This window comes from Mus musculus, chromosome 5, assembly GCF_000001635.26.
Source record: "Mus musculus strain C57BL/6J chromosome 5, GRCm38.p6 C57BL/6J".
In the NCBI taxonomy this organism is placed as follows: domain Eukaryota; kingdom Metazoa; phylum Chordata; class Mammalia; order Rodentia; family Muridae; genus Mus; species Mus musculus.
The window spans coordinates 12,382,868-12,396,988 of NC_000071.6; the positions used below are offsets into that span (position 1 = coordinate 12,382,868).

Consider the following 14,121-nt stretch of genomic DNA (forward strand, 5'->3'; position numbering starts at 1 on the left):
GTTGTCAGTCACTGAGGAGGACTAATTCCTGATCCTGTTGCTCAACCCTTCAGGCTCACTAACTGCAGGCCAAAGTTTTACAAAGAAACACCTGTACTCTTCCAAGGCAATTGGAATTTTTAAGTGGCAATTGCTCCTGTCTGAGGTCCTTGGAGTACTTTGTGAAAGTGAAGGGAATACAGGGGTTCCTAAATTACCCAGGCCCAGACGAAGACGTCACAGGCTGTTTTTACTGATGGACAGATACCTCATCCTCCCCCAAACACAAACACTCATAGATCCGGCCGGAACTACCTCCAAACCCACCCTGGACAGCGCGGCCGAGACAGGGAAGGTTTGCTCGCTCTGAGGGATTGCCAGCACATCAGAAGTGGCCGGGAGCTGGGGGAGGAGACTGAAGGGAGAGGTAATCCCTGGCGTTTTGAGCATCCCCTTTTTAGAAAGAAGGAGTCTCTCCCAGGACAGCTGCTGCGGTCACACCACAAACTTAAAAGCCGCCCTCCTGCTTGGAGCGTGCCTTTCCTCACCACGCTCGCTGGCCTAAGCGCCAACTGGTGGGTCACTGTCCGAGAGAGAGGCGCTGCGCTCGGGGGACAGGAGCGCCCCCTGCCTTCCCGCTTGGCCGTAGCCGCGGCCTCATTGCTCTGCCAGGGCCGCCTGTGCGGGGTTCAGCCCCGGCTGCCGCTCCGAAGAACTCGCGCCTGTGCCCGCGGTCGCCATCCTCTTGGCTTCCTTGGGCTGTCCTTTCCTCTCTCCTGAGCCTGCGACGTAAGGAAAGGAAAAGCGACAAGAGTTGCTAGCAGGAAGGTAAGTCTGTGATCGGATCACCTGCTATTCCATGGGAGGGTGCTCTAGCAACTTAATGTTAAGCAGGGATGCGGGGATCATTGTGGATCCCAAGTGATAATCCGTAGCGACTGGGGTGTTGGGGACCTGTGCCGAGTCTGAGAAGGAGCTGGAGAGCACACAGGATGCGGAGACCATGGTGGAGATCCTATGAGCTCCGCTCCGGAGATTGTGCGACAACTGGGGCTCAGTGCCACCTCGTCACTATGTTTCAGAATCTCATTTCGAAGTCCCGCCAGCCTGCGCCGCCAAAACTTTGCTTCCTGGGGCGTCCTGCTCAAGAACTCTGTTCTCTCCCTGGATGCCAGCTTTCTAGACCCCTCCCTAGCCTGGATAGCCAAGGGAGTTTAAGGACATACTTCCAGACTCCCAATTACAGGTTCATTTGGAGCCGCGATGGTAGGGAGGTCCCGGGTGAATTAAGCAAAGTGCAACAGCGCCTAGCTCGCCCCTTTCTACTTGGGCTGGGGACACAGTAGGTGAGAGAGAAGTTGTTGTTTTGATTGTGGGAAATTGAGGTACGATGTCCCTTTTTTCTTGCAAAGGAATTGCGACTGGCGCTGTCCTGGAAATGCGCATCCTTTTTGCTGGGGCGGACGGGTGGGTGGGGTGGGAGGATTTGAAGTCAGACTCTAGCCTCGGAGCTTGTTGTCTGTGAAGTGAAGTTGTGTTTAAGTGCTCTGGGGCCAAGGAAGCCTCTGTGGCCCCAGACATGAACCCCACTGTGCACTTGACCCCAAGGACGCTGTCAACTGTCCCTCTTGCTCATGGTCGCTAACTGCCCTGGCAGCCTCTGAAGACCCGTTTTCGGAACTGATATTCCTTTCCTGGTGACTTGTGCTCAACCTCATGGCTTTGCTTAAGTCTCAGTGCTAGGAGGGACTTGACAGGAGGAGGAGACATCCCTGTATTGTGGCAGGGCTATCTGGAATGTGGGGGACTGGATTGTAGATAGCCCTGGCAGCTGGGGACGCTGACCTCAGGCATTAGGTATTAAGGATGTCGGAATTAAATTGGCAAACTTTTTACCATTTAATGTCAGTCTGTAATAAAATGCAGTATCCCAACGTGGACTCTTCTTTCTCCACCCAAATCCTTTACTTCACATGCCTCTCTAAACGGGAACTCCTATTTGGACCAGAAAAAGAACAGTAAATACCAGGAATGGGAAAGGACCTAAACTCTCAAGTTCCAAGGGGGAGGGGGGCAAAACTCTTTAATATGTGCACAAGCATTGGGAAGGTGGAGAAATCAACCGAGAGAAAAGAGATTACATGTGCATAAAGGAGATGATAAGAGCCCCCTACTCCTGTGTATCCTTGCTGCTTTTGTGTAAAAGCATGGCAAGGGCAATCAGTGTCTTCTTCGTTTGGCATGTGGAAAGAAAAATGTGAAGGATAAGGAAGGGAGGGAGGTTTCTGTCATCACTCTGTGGAAGCCTTCAGCCCTCCCTCTTTTTCTAAAGCCAGAAGATGAGTAGGAAAGATCAAAACTGGGAGTGATTGTCCACACCCATCAGTTGCTTTAGCCTCCTGTAGTTTTGGAGTCCTGGCCAGTGACAGGCAGGCTAAGTGATGGTCCAGGTCAGGAGATGGGAACAGACCTTGGCCCTTAAAAAGAAAGGCCAGGAAGTGATGTGTGATGAGATAAGGTGAGGCTCGGGAGGGAGTTGAGAGATAATTAAATGGTACCAATTCAGACTGCCAAATTTTCACATGGAATTTACCCACTTATGAAATGGAAAATTGCTGGAGAAGGGAAGTGACATTTATCAAACACCCATTGTGTCCTTGTGCTTTGTATAGTGTTTTAATACTCTTGGAATTGTGTAAATGTTCTCTGGATGATTAAAAAGGAGAAATTAGTATTGTTCCATTTGGCTTTTATGTCACTTGTAACTAATCATAATTCTTAAACATTACATTGATAAGGAGAATATACTAAATCCCCACTCTGTTCATTTTAGAAGCATCAGTAATGAGCCAACATGGTATTGATTTGTGTGAACAAATATATGTTGTAAAGGGTAGGGCTGCTACAGGGGCTCATTTATTAGGGTGTGGGTTGACCTCTTTCAGGAACCTAGGATAGCTTCCCATGACTGTGAGGGAACTTTTTGAAGACCTCTATTAGCAACCATTTATATGTCAAGAGCGTTAAATAGGTTGGTTGAAGACAGCATAAGTCATCTCTAGACCTATAAAGTTTATAAGAGTAAAGTTCCAAACATACAGACACAGAATATTTTAGAAATTACAATGGCGTCCGTGGTGCTATTAAACGGAATAAGGTACCGTTATCCACCCGCGACTCTGATGGTGAGAACACCTCTCTTGATGAAGGTGTCCTCTGTCCCAGGTCCTACACATGGGAGCCTTCACACTTGACACCACTGTGTTACCTTCACAAGGTCTCCTGCTCCTTGGAAAGAAGAAAGGTTCAACTCCAGGGATCTTCATTCAGCTTTCTGAGGGAGAAGTCTGTTGAAAAAAAATGTCTGTCCATGCAAATGTCTTGAGAGTCTCTGGAAACTATTTAAGATGAGTAGAAATTCTAGGTGAAATGATAGAAAAATAATTACTTCCATTTTCCTTTCCCATGTACAGAACTGCTTTCATAAGCAAATTTTATCTAGTGAGCTTGTCGTATGGTTTGGAGGGGGAAGTTGCACAGAGATAAACTGATTGTATTATTAATTATTATTATTATTATTATTATTGTTGTTGTTGTTGTTGTTGTTTTGTTGTTGTTACAAGGCCCTTTACTTTGTGTGCAGAGCTGCTTGTGTCAGAGTAGTGATTATTTTTATTCTCAGGAAAGTCACCAGTATTATCAATGACAAAGCCAAGCAAGCTTCTCTGACACAGGTTTGAACTGGAGTCACCTGCAAGCCTCACGATTCCCCTATTTTCTCTTCCATATAGGGGCATGTACTTGAAGTAAAACTAATGTAGATTTTATCTTTCATATGATTCATTGCATGGACATGGCATGTTAACTGTCATAGAGTTTGCAGAAATTACCAGGTGTTACAGTAGATAACTTCCAGGACTAGCACCATTTCATGGCCTAGCAATTCCTTTAGAACGGCTGGGCTAAGGTTCTGCCACGTTCTTATGGATGGGGACTGTCTTATTTCAATGGACCACTCTTTCTGGTAGTAGTAGTAGTATATCTTAGCTTGTTTAAAACAACTCCATTATTTTGGGGTAAACAGAAGTAGACTAAAATTTGCTCCTCCATTTTAAGGCTTAATACTTTAATGACACATTCTTTGAAAATAATACTTCTAATGTAATGCTTTATTTAATAAACAAGAGTAGCAAAAGATCTGTTTTGGTAAAATTTTATTATCACTATAAATACATGGAGCTACCTAAAGTACCAAAGTAAGGTTTAAAGGTATTTGATTCTTCCATATCACAAGCCTTGAGATGAAAACAAAGTAAGAATTCGCATTTAGGGAATATAGAGCAATAATAAACATGATGATTGACACTTGGCAGTATTTGATGGCCACAGTTGTGCATGTCTCACAATTTGGGTTTTTAAAACTTCCCTTCCTCTAGGAAATTGTGGCCAAATCCTACCTTACCTTTGTGGCTTTGAAGTTCCATTCCTATTATAGTCAGATAGTTCAATAGTTTTTCTGCATGTGCTGGTTGTAATTACTGACTAGACTTAGAATCTGAAGGGTAAGAATTTATCTTCTCTTATCTTTTAATACATTTAGTTAATACAGTACAGAGCATATACCACAAACTATTGAAATCTAATTAATCTATTAATAGTGTTTTAAATATCTATAATATTCACAAAACCACGCATTTAATGACTAGGTTCAGACTTTATTGTCTCGATTATAGTGAGATATTTTCTCATATCTGAAATTACAAATTTCACATCAAAAAAAGTGTTTAGAACCTAAGAGTTTGTGATAAAGAGGTATATAATTATCACATAGGAAGGGCACATAATAGTTATTTTGTACTACAAAATTTACCAAATACTTGGGTTTTTTTTTTTTTTGCAAGAACATAATTAATCAGGAAGAATTTAAACTATGTCATCTGTGGACATATTAGTTTAAATTGTAATCAACCAAATACTGAGAAAAAAAGACAGTAAAATAGATTTGTTGTAAGTAAGCCAGGCGATGGTGGCGCCCACCTTTAATCCCAGCACTTCGGAGGCAGAGGCAGGCAGATTTCTGAGTTCAGGGCCAGCCTGGTCTACAAAGTAAGTTCCAGGATAGCCAGGGCTACACAGAGAAACCCTGTTTCGAAAAAATACCAAACCAAACCAAAACAAAACAAAACAAATTATTGTAAATAAAAAATATAAGCAGCTACAACACTTTTAAGTTATATTGAATTCTGATAATAAAAGATTGTGTATATATTAAAATGTGCAGCTCTTTTTAATTATTCTGATATGTCACTATCATTAATTGATTATGCATTTTCACATAAATGCTTACGTTGTAGCATTTTAATAGCAGTGAACCAGGGGATTTTCAAGCAGGTTACTAATCTTCTATTAGTAAATGCATTCAGTGTGCTCACTCAAATGCAGGACTTCATAAGAGATGTATTCAAGCCTTAATCTGACAGGAATGAGTAAAGCAAAGCATGAAGTGACTCACTGACCCGGGAAGTCTTACCTGGATGAATCTGAATCTTCCCGCAGGAACCATCTTTTGTGTCACCTTCTGCTTAGGAAAAAAAGAAGAAACTTCCTTTACATCCCTTGTTACTTCTGGAGATATTTAGCCTACTAACATTAAAACCAAATATTTTAATAATTAATGCCATGTAACATTTTCACAGGCAAATCCAAGAAAAGTGGAAATTTTATCTTAGTTAACCAAAATTAATCCGAGTGGAACTATGCTTCCTAATGTAGCAAGTCAATAAAGTACACACATTTGCATGCACAGGCGAATACATACACCAAACAGACAAACAACACTAAATTATTCAGGTTCTTAAAATACAGTAAGATTACTTGTGTGGTAAATGATTATATATATGAAAATGGCATTGATAACTTACCATTAGGAGATTGATATTTTTTGTTTCATAATTGAGTCATACACTTTACCATTCCTTCTCTTTAGTCTCTTAAATACTTTCAAACGACTGCAAGGGTTATGGTGCTCTTCTAATCCAGATGACCTTTCCAAGTGCCATTTAAGTAAGTAAGCGAAGTACCTGTACTTTCAACTGTACTGCATAGGAGAAGTTACAATAGAACCTTTCTCAGGAAAGATATTGTCCGGACCTAATAAAATAAAAACTGAGAAATAATATAGGCCAGAAATGTATCTTTAGCATGTATGAAACACTAAAAATGAAACTCAGTGAAAAGCATCCTACTAAGTTCATTTTAAAATAGTCCCTTGAATGTTGTTCTCACACAATCTCAAAAGTATGATTGCCTAAACAAGACCTGCATGATGACAATACAACTGACATGCCAACATAGACTGGGGATATTTCCTGTGTCCCCACTCCTTGATGAAGAACTATAGGTAATCACTGACTGCTGATAAAAGGAGAATACATTTCTCAAAGTTTGAAAGTTCCCTGGTGAGTTACCCAACCCAAGTCGTCATCCCTGAACACATATGCCTACAAACAGCAGTAACTGAGTCAGTGAGTTGTATATGTGACTGTGGGCATTTGTGTATACATGTTTAAGATTAATTAAGTCATGTGTGTGAGATGGTGCAGAGGAAGTGGGAGCTGGAACAGGGGAGCAAAAGGTAGAAATAATGAAAATAGAGTATTCATGTATGAAATTCTCAAATATTAAAAAGGCACAGCTGGATCCATGGGTAATGATGGATTTATCTCAAAATAAATCTACACAATCTATATTTTATGTCATGTATCATGTATAAAACTAGCTTAAGGTTTTTCTTTCTTTTTTATCCTTATAAAAAATAGTCTATAAGTATTAAATTCAGGTATTATGAAGTTTGATACTTATTTTTATTGTTTTTCCCAGGAGATATTTATCACTCATATATACAGTAATTAATCTATGGAACTAATATGTGTTCTAATAGGCATTAAAACTTCTAAAGAAATAATATTCTTATTAAGGACAGCACTTTTATATGTGGGAACAATATACTTTATTTCAAAGATAGTTGGGGCTCCAATTTCTCCTGTAATTGTAATAATAACTTTTAGATGAGAAAAATTTATACTAATTCAGGTTTTCTTGTTGAAATAACATGTATAGTTTTAGAAGGTTTCTAAAATTCTTGTTTACACAATTTTCATTGCAGAAATGTTTCAGAATCATCAATTCAAAATGAAAAAGGGACAGGAAGCAAAATGTAGAAGAGCCAGTGTACAATGTAGAGAATGCAGAAAACTTGGGTGGGTTGTAGAGGAATTGCTCTACATTCTGAGTGTTTCTAGAAATCTAAAATTCTATAGAATCATGAATATAGTATATACTAAAAAGGCATACTAAAGGTGAGCCATTTTCTGACCAACAGGTTTAAAAGTTTTATTTGTTTATTTAGTCATTCATTGATGCATGCATTCATTCATTTGCTATGCATGTTACATGTATGTGTATGAGAATTTTGCCTCTATGTATGCCAATGCTGGTGCCATATGTGTATGCCAAAGAGGTCAGGGGAAAGCACCAAACACCCACAATTACATATGGTTGGGAACTGCCACATGGGTCCTGGAAATCAAAAAAGGGTACTCTGCAAGAGCATCAAGTACTCTTAATGACTGAGCCATCTCCCAAGCTCCAAGATCATTTAACTGAATGCTTGATTTCTTTCTCTAATTGAGGGGACACTATTAATGGCACTAGTTTCTTCTGTTAATAATAAAGATAAATAAATTTGATAATTATGAAAACAAATACTGTGAATTAGCTATCCTTATAATTACTTCGTTTTCAAAGCAATATTAAATGCCAAATTACCAAAATCTTATAACTCACTTTATGGTACTTTGTCATAGAAATAGTGCTTTATATTAGCAATCAATGAATTAATCTTATGTGTTTTAAGGCATGTTTTCTCCCTGTATCTCTACTGCTTACTGACATTGCTAAGATCTATCATCATTGCCAGATGTCTTTAATTCTAAATAAAGCTTAGCCATTCAAAATTCTTATCAAAGTGACTGTATAAATACTTATATTTTTTGGTTTCCTTCTTTCAACTTCAGGGAATGCACCTTGCCAAATACTTTACAGACTATTAACTATGGCATGATTATGTTAATGTTAAAGAATTTTTAGGGACTTCCTTTCCATTAAACTTTCCAGAATCAAAGATGTATTTATATTCATAACAATGAAGAGGGGACCAAAAAGAGGGCTGCCACCTTTCACTGGATCAACTATATTTATTATTCAAAATACATATATGCATTACATATATATTTTTATACATTTGCAAATCTTATAAACATATTATACATTCCACATATCTACATGCACGTACACATTGACACATGTACCTCTAAATATAACTGTTCTTTTTTTTTCTTTATTTCTTTCTCCAAACAGAGAGATTCATATATAAAATTTCACCATTTCTCTCAATGTTCTGTCTACATTTGATACATTTACTTTTTTTGTTGTTGCTTTAAGTTTTGTTTTAATGTGTGTCTTTTGAAGAATTGGCTGTGTTTTCAAATACATTTGACAAATATGGTGGCATATACCTGTAATCTCAGCCATTTGAAATGTCATGGAAGGGGGCTGGCCAATCTTGAGGCTAGCCTGGGCAAGGTATTAACAGGACCTTGTTTCAAAAATGCAAACCATTTGTGTGAGGCCATAGATTCAACTGCTTGAATCACTAACCAAGCAAATGAATAACAACAAACACAAACCTGGATCATTGATTTTCAAGAAGCTTTCTTTACAGCTGAGCCAAAAGTGCTGTCATTTTCTATTTTCTGCTGTTTTTCCATTTGTTCTTCACTGTTACCATATATGCAGAATTGTTTAGTGATGGCTTGCTTTACGATCTCTATTGAACTTGGTTTCAACTAAGGCAATTATTGAAAATTTAGTATTTCTTTACCCAATCCCCAACTTCTGTTTTTAGTTCACATGAGACATACACAAGAACTTTTTGGGAAGAGTCTGTTGACTTGGTTGCTAGAGACATAACTAATGCACCTACATTTGGTGACAGGCACCATATTCCCTGAATGGTAAAACTTGTGAAAAAGAGGGACATCCAAAAGACTAATATGCTGTGGAATCTTGGATTCAGGACTTCATCATTGCAGAGAGAGAGAGAGAGAAAGAGAGAGAGAGAGAGAGAGAGAGAGAGAGAGAGAGAGAGAGAGAGAACTTTCTTAAAATGTAATCATGTCTGGAACTCTAGCACAGGAACTCTAGCACATAGCACTTGTAGGCAGGAGGATTAGAAGATCAAGGCTAACCTTGGCTATATTGTGAATTCAAGGCCAGTTAGGCTCATGATACTGTGTATCCAAAAAACAACCAAAGGAAAGTGGTCTGACCTATGATAATTTACTTCAGTCACAAAGAGGAATGAAACAATACAGTATTCTGATGAAAGTTTCTTGCTTATTTAATTTCAATAATGGAGACATGTTTAATTTGTATTTTGCATCATGTCGTTTCTCTTATCTCCTATCAGCATATGCTTAAGTAATTGATGGCATCCGAACTAAATTGTAACCCAGTTATTATGATAAAATATTCTTATTAATGAAAACAATAATTTCAATTATTATCTCTTTTGACATTTGACCTTCTATATTTGCCTTTTGTTAGATTTCCATCTATAACCTACTCAGAGCTTATTTATTGCTTTCCATGCAGGTAAATAGTAAAAGTAGACAGGTTTCTGCATGCAAAACTATCTGCATGCATGATAAAAGCATATAACACACTTAATTTACATTTTGAACTTAATTCAAATCAAAAAGCTTGTGTTCCGTTTGAAGTTAGGGCTGTTATCACCTGTAAAGTAGCTGTTCAAAAGCATCGATGCCAGACATACAGATGAGCAAATAACTTCTCCCTTTCTTGGCTCAATTCATATTTTGCAGAGCTGTGGGGATTGTTGTCTTAGACTTCTCTGTGATGAGGTTTGGCAGAGAACATTCATTGTTCAGGTTTTAAAAAGGGCAGGATTTTGGCAGGAATAACTTGCGTAGAAAAGGAATGTTCTGCTTGCACATGTGCACTCAATAAACTTTCAGAGAGCTTGGGCTAACACCCTATGGGTTTGCTTGCTCCACCCTCCACCTAGGCTGTGTATCCCGATTGTTTGAAAGCCTTCTTTAGTTGTATTCCTATCAACACACTTCTTTTCGTATTTCAGAAATTCATAATTTTATTCATATTCCAGAAGTTATAATGAACAGTCATTTAATATCCTGTTCACTTTCACTCCAGAGTTATTAAATTAACAACTGTATTCAGGGTTGCTCTCCCCTAGTTATTAGTAATCACAGATTCATGATGCCATGACAACCAACAATGATCTTTTCAAATATCTATAATCTTCTGTTATTTCCAGTTGTAAGAAATGAAGATGTTGAGTTACCATCAGTGTCTGTTATACAAGTTATTTGTATATATAAAGAATGCCTACTTACATGTGTGCGTTTTGATAAGTATCAGGATGAGCAAGCACAGTCTTGTACATTTTCCAAGTCAATAAACAAAACTAGCCAATGTCAGCCACTTGGGCCAAACACTTAAGCCTAGGATGCTTGCAATTTTTCCAATGAAACTTTTGCTGCAGTTGGTTCTCCTTCCACTTGGAATGATTTTTGTCTTCTTTTGTTGCCAGCACTGATCCCTGCCCTCAACTTCCATGCTCCTTCCATGCTGACCCTGAACTTATGTCCACTCATATTCAAAATCATCTTGTCTGAAGAAGTAATTTTCACTTAACACTTATTTGCCTTTTCAGAAGATAATTATACCCTTTCACTTCTTCCAAAATAATAGACTAACTCCTCTAGATAAGCACACAATAGTGGCTTATTTTATATTCTCCCTCCATCATCCTGGCAGGATTTCCCATAGCATGGACATGAAAGACTCACAGTCTCACTTATTCATACTGAAGGTGGTCCATTTGTAATCTACTGCTTTGTCCTTTTTTCATTTTATCACTGTTTGAGTATGAAATGAATCACAAAGCTTAGTTTACAATATAGTACTTCATCACAAAGCTTATCCCACATATATATTTCCCATGTATTTGATACTTTTGCAGCTCATCTTTCTTGAACTCTTATCTTTAAGAAATATTTATTGAGTGAATGTGTGCAATATATTGGGCACTGTGTGAGAGTCACTAATTGAATAAAATGAAAATCATAGCTTATGTCTTTAGGTAGATATTCACTACTATGGAGCAAGTCAAACTTCTCTATCAAATCCAGCAAATAGGTTACATCTTTTTGACTCTTCAGCCAAATTCAGTCCCATAGACTTCCCAAACATTGCTGATGACTTACAATGTTGTTTATTACACTCTAGAACTAGATAGTAAGACCCTATTGCTGAAGACACGACATGCAAAGGACACAGAACATAGATAAATCTACCTGACACTCAATTTACAGCTTCACCAATACGGGCTAGTGTTCATAGTGCTAGAAGGTGCTCTATAAAGTAAAAGATCAGAAAAGTAACCAGAAATCAAATCCAGCTATGAACTCTTATCTAAAATAGCAACCTACCCACAAGATACAGCCACCCACCAGTGACATAATTGTAGAGAGATTAACCAACCATTTTTAACAATTAGATTTAAGGTCCACTTCATGTGAAGGAACTTATAAATGCTTTGTTAGTGAGGCCAATCCTGGAACCTGAGGCTAAATAGTCATGGATTCAGAAGATAGCATACTACTATTATTCTCCTAAATAAATATAGAAATAAAAGTGCTCCAAATGTTAAATCTATAGATCAGTACATTGCTCAGCTCCCAGAAAAGTAGTTTTATGCCTATTCTTTAATTATGCCTTCTTTTACCTTAACCTCTACTGTGAGTTATGAAGAGGCTATGTCCAGAGTTTCTTCCTTGTGCTGGATTATTTTGGGTCCCAAATCTTTCACAAAAGCATCACAAACTTTAACTCATCATCTGAAATTAGTCTTTAGTACTTAACACTTTTCTTGTAAAAGGAACAACTTAGTTTTAGAAGTGAAAGCTTTTGGGTCTATGATTAGTGTAATGTTGAACTGGGTTTTGAAGCCTTGGGGAACATGTACAATGGTTTAGATGATGAGTTATGAGAAAATACAATATGAGTTCATTTTCTAGCTATGTCATTCACATTGTCACATGACTTGTCTATTTCTCCATTTGTTTCATTTAATAGATCATACTAACCTCATAGTAAAATTTTCAGAAATAATTTGTACAGACAAACAAAAATGTTATTTGATACATTATAATTCCTGTGTAACCTTGACTTGTCTTACACAGGCTATGCCTATTACACATTTATATATATTTCCATTTCCTCTACATCATGTGCTACCTTCTTGCTTTATCTGATGAAACCATTCAAGATACAATCTTGTGGTTGCTAATCCTAGTATACGGTTGGATAACAGTGTAATATTGCAAAACTCATCCTCTTCCTTCTCCTCCTTCTTTTTCCAACTCCCACCCATGCTCTTGCTTCTTCCTTGCTCAGAAGTATGAAGACCACTCTATAGACAATAGAATATGGCTATTCCAACAGGAATGAAAATGCCTTTATACATGTTGTTATGTAAGAAGTGCTTATTTATGGACACTAACCATCAAATCATAGTGTCCTGAAGCGTCCTCATTTTAATTTCCATCCTGTTTTTGTAACATTACACTGTTTTCCTTTCCATTGCTTGGTTTGTAACACTGCCTACTTCCTTGTTGCAGTATTCCATTCCCAAATGCAGATACAATTTGTTCAATAACCTACTTTAAAAACGTGCCCATGTATGGGCACTTTCCCACTAGTGTGTGCCTGCTCTCATTCCCATGATTTTCCCAGAATTCATCCACTGGTGTGACTACTACTTCTGTGCATCTTCTTGTCTGGCATTGTTCTTGGGACCTTTTCTTAAATGGCCTTACTATTAGAGCATTCCAAAGTATCCTATTTTAGTACACTTCATAAGAAAGTGAAGGGGAAACAAAATGATCTAATTCACTGCTCACTTACTTGAGAAACTGGAAATAATCCCAGAATCAAACAGTCTCATGCTCAGACACAAGATCATTTCTAGACCACACACCAGTGCGGAACTACCCCTACTTGAGCTGTCTGCCTATGAATGGAGTACTCGTAGCGTTCTTTTTTAACTATATATTTAGGGAACTCTATTGGAAGTCTCAATGCTTCCTTTATGGAATCAAGTTACCTAAGGAAAGTTAAGTCCTCATCTGCCAAGAAGCAGTATCAGAGAGAGAGCTCAGAGATAAATCCCTCTAGATTTGTAAAGACTTTAGTAGGAAAAGCACGTTGTTATCCTATGTTGTATCATTTGTTTAGCAATTCTCTGGTATAAAACTAAACAGAATTGGCAATTATGTTAATCAGTGATATTATCCAAAAATTAAAATTCAAGGTCATGTGAGCTTCTAAACAAGTGGATGTGAAACTAAATAATGGTCTGAATGGTTATGGGAAAATACCTTTGAGTGCCTTTCTTTATGCTGTTACCAGCTAGTCTGCTCTTACAATTATCTCTTTTGTTTTTGAGTGGTTACCAGCATAAATTATATAAATAATTTATGAAACTGTTTCACAAAAGTAAAATGTTTTACAAAAAAATAGGGTAGATGTGGATTCTTTTTAAATATTTTCAATATAAAACAGGTCCCATCACCACACATTTCTCATAAGAATATTTAGTATTGCCCTATAGTTACTATGATGCTATGATACATATAAACTGAGCCTTAATGTATATATTTACAGTTAACACTCCGTTTCAACCTCAGGTAATAGAAACTTGTCTCCTTCGGCATATAAAGACACTTCTGGCCTGCCTTGTCTAATAGTAGCTGTAAAACTCTCCTGATTCAGTAAGGATTCTACCTTGGAAAAAAGGAATTCTGTGTAGAGAGATCAAAAAAGAATCAAAAGGCACAGGGGTGGGCATGGTGGTTTATACTTCTAATCTATACTCAGGAGATGGCAGCAAGAACATCAGTAGTTCAAAGCCATATTTTGATACATGGTATATAGTAGACTTAATGCCTGCTTGGGCTACAGAGGTCCTTGTCTTAA

General features: G+C 37.9%; 1 protein-coding gene across 2 annotated transcripts in view; it reads left to right on the plus strand.

The window, feature by feature from the left end:
• Positions 1–293: 293 nt before the first annotated feature.
• The window catches only part of Sema3d (sema domain, immunoglobulin domain (Ig), short basic domain, secreted, (semaphorin) 3D), a 205,793-nt gene continuing 191,965 nt past the window's right edge, over positions 294–14,121 (plus strand). Inside the window, exon 1 of one of the 2 annotated variants that reach the window (XM_030254046.1) lies at positions 294–807. The gene's annotated coding sequence lies outside the window, so the exon portion shown is untranslated. The remainder of the gene's footprint in view (positions 808–14,121) is intronic. The other variant, NM_028882.4, reaches the window with a different exon arrangement.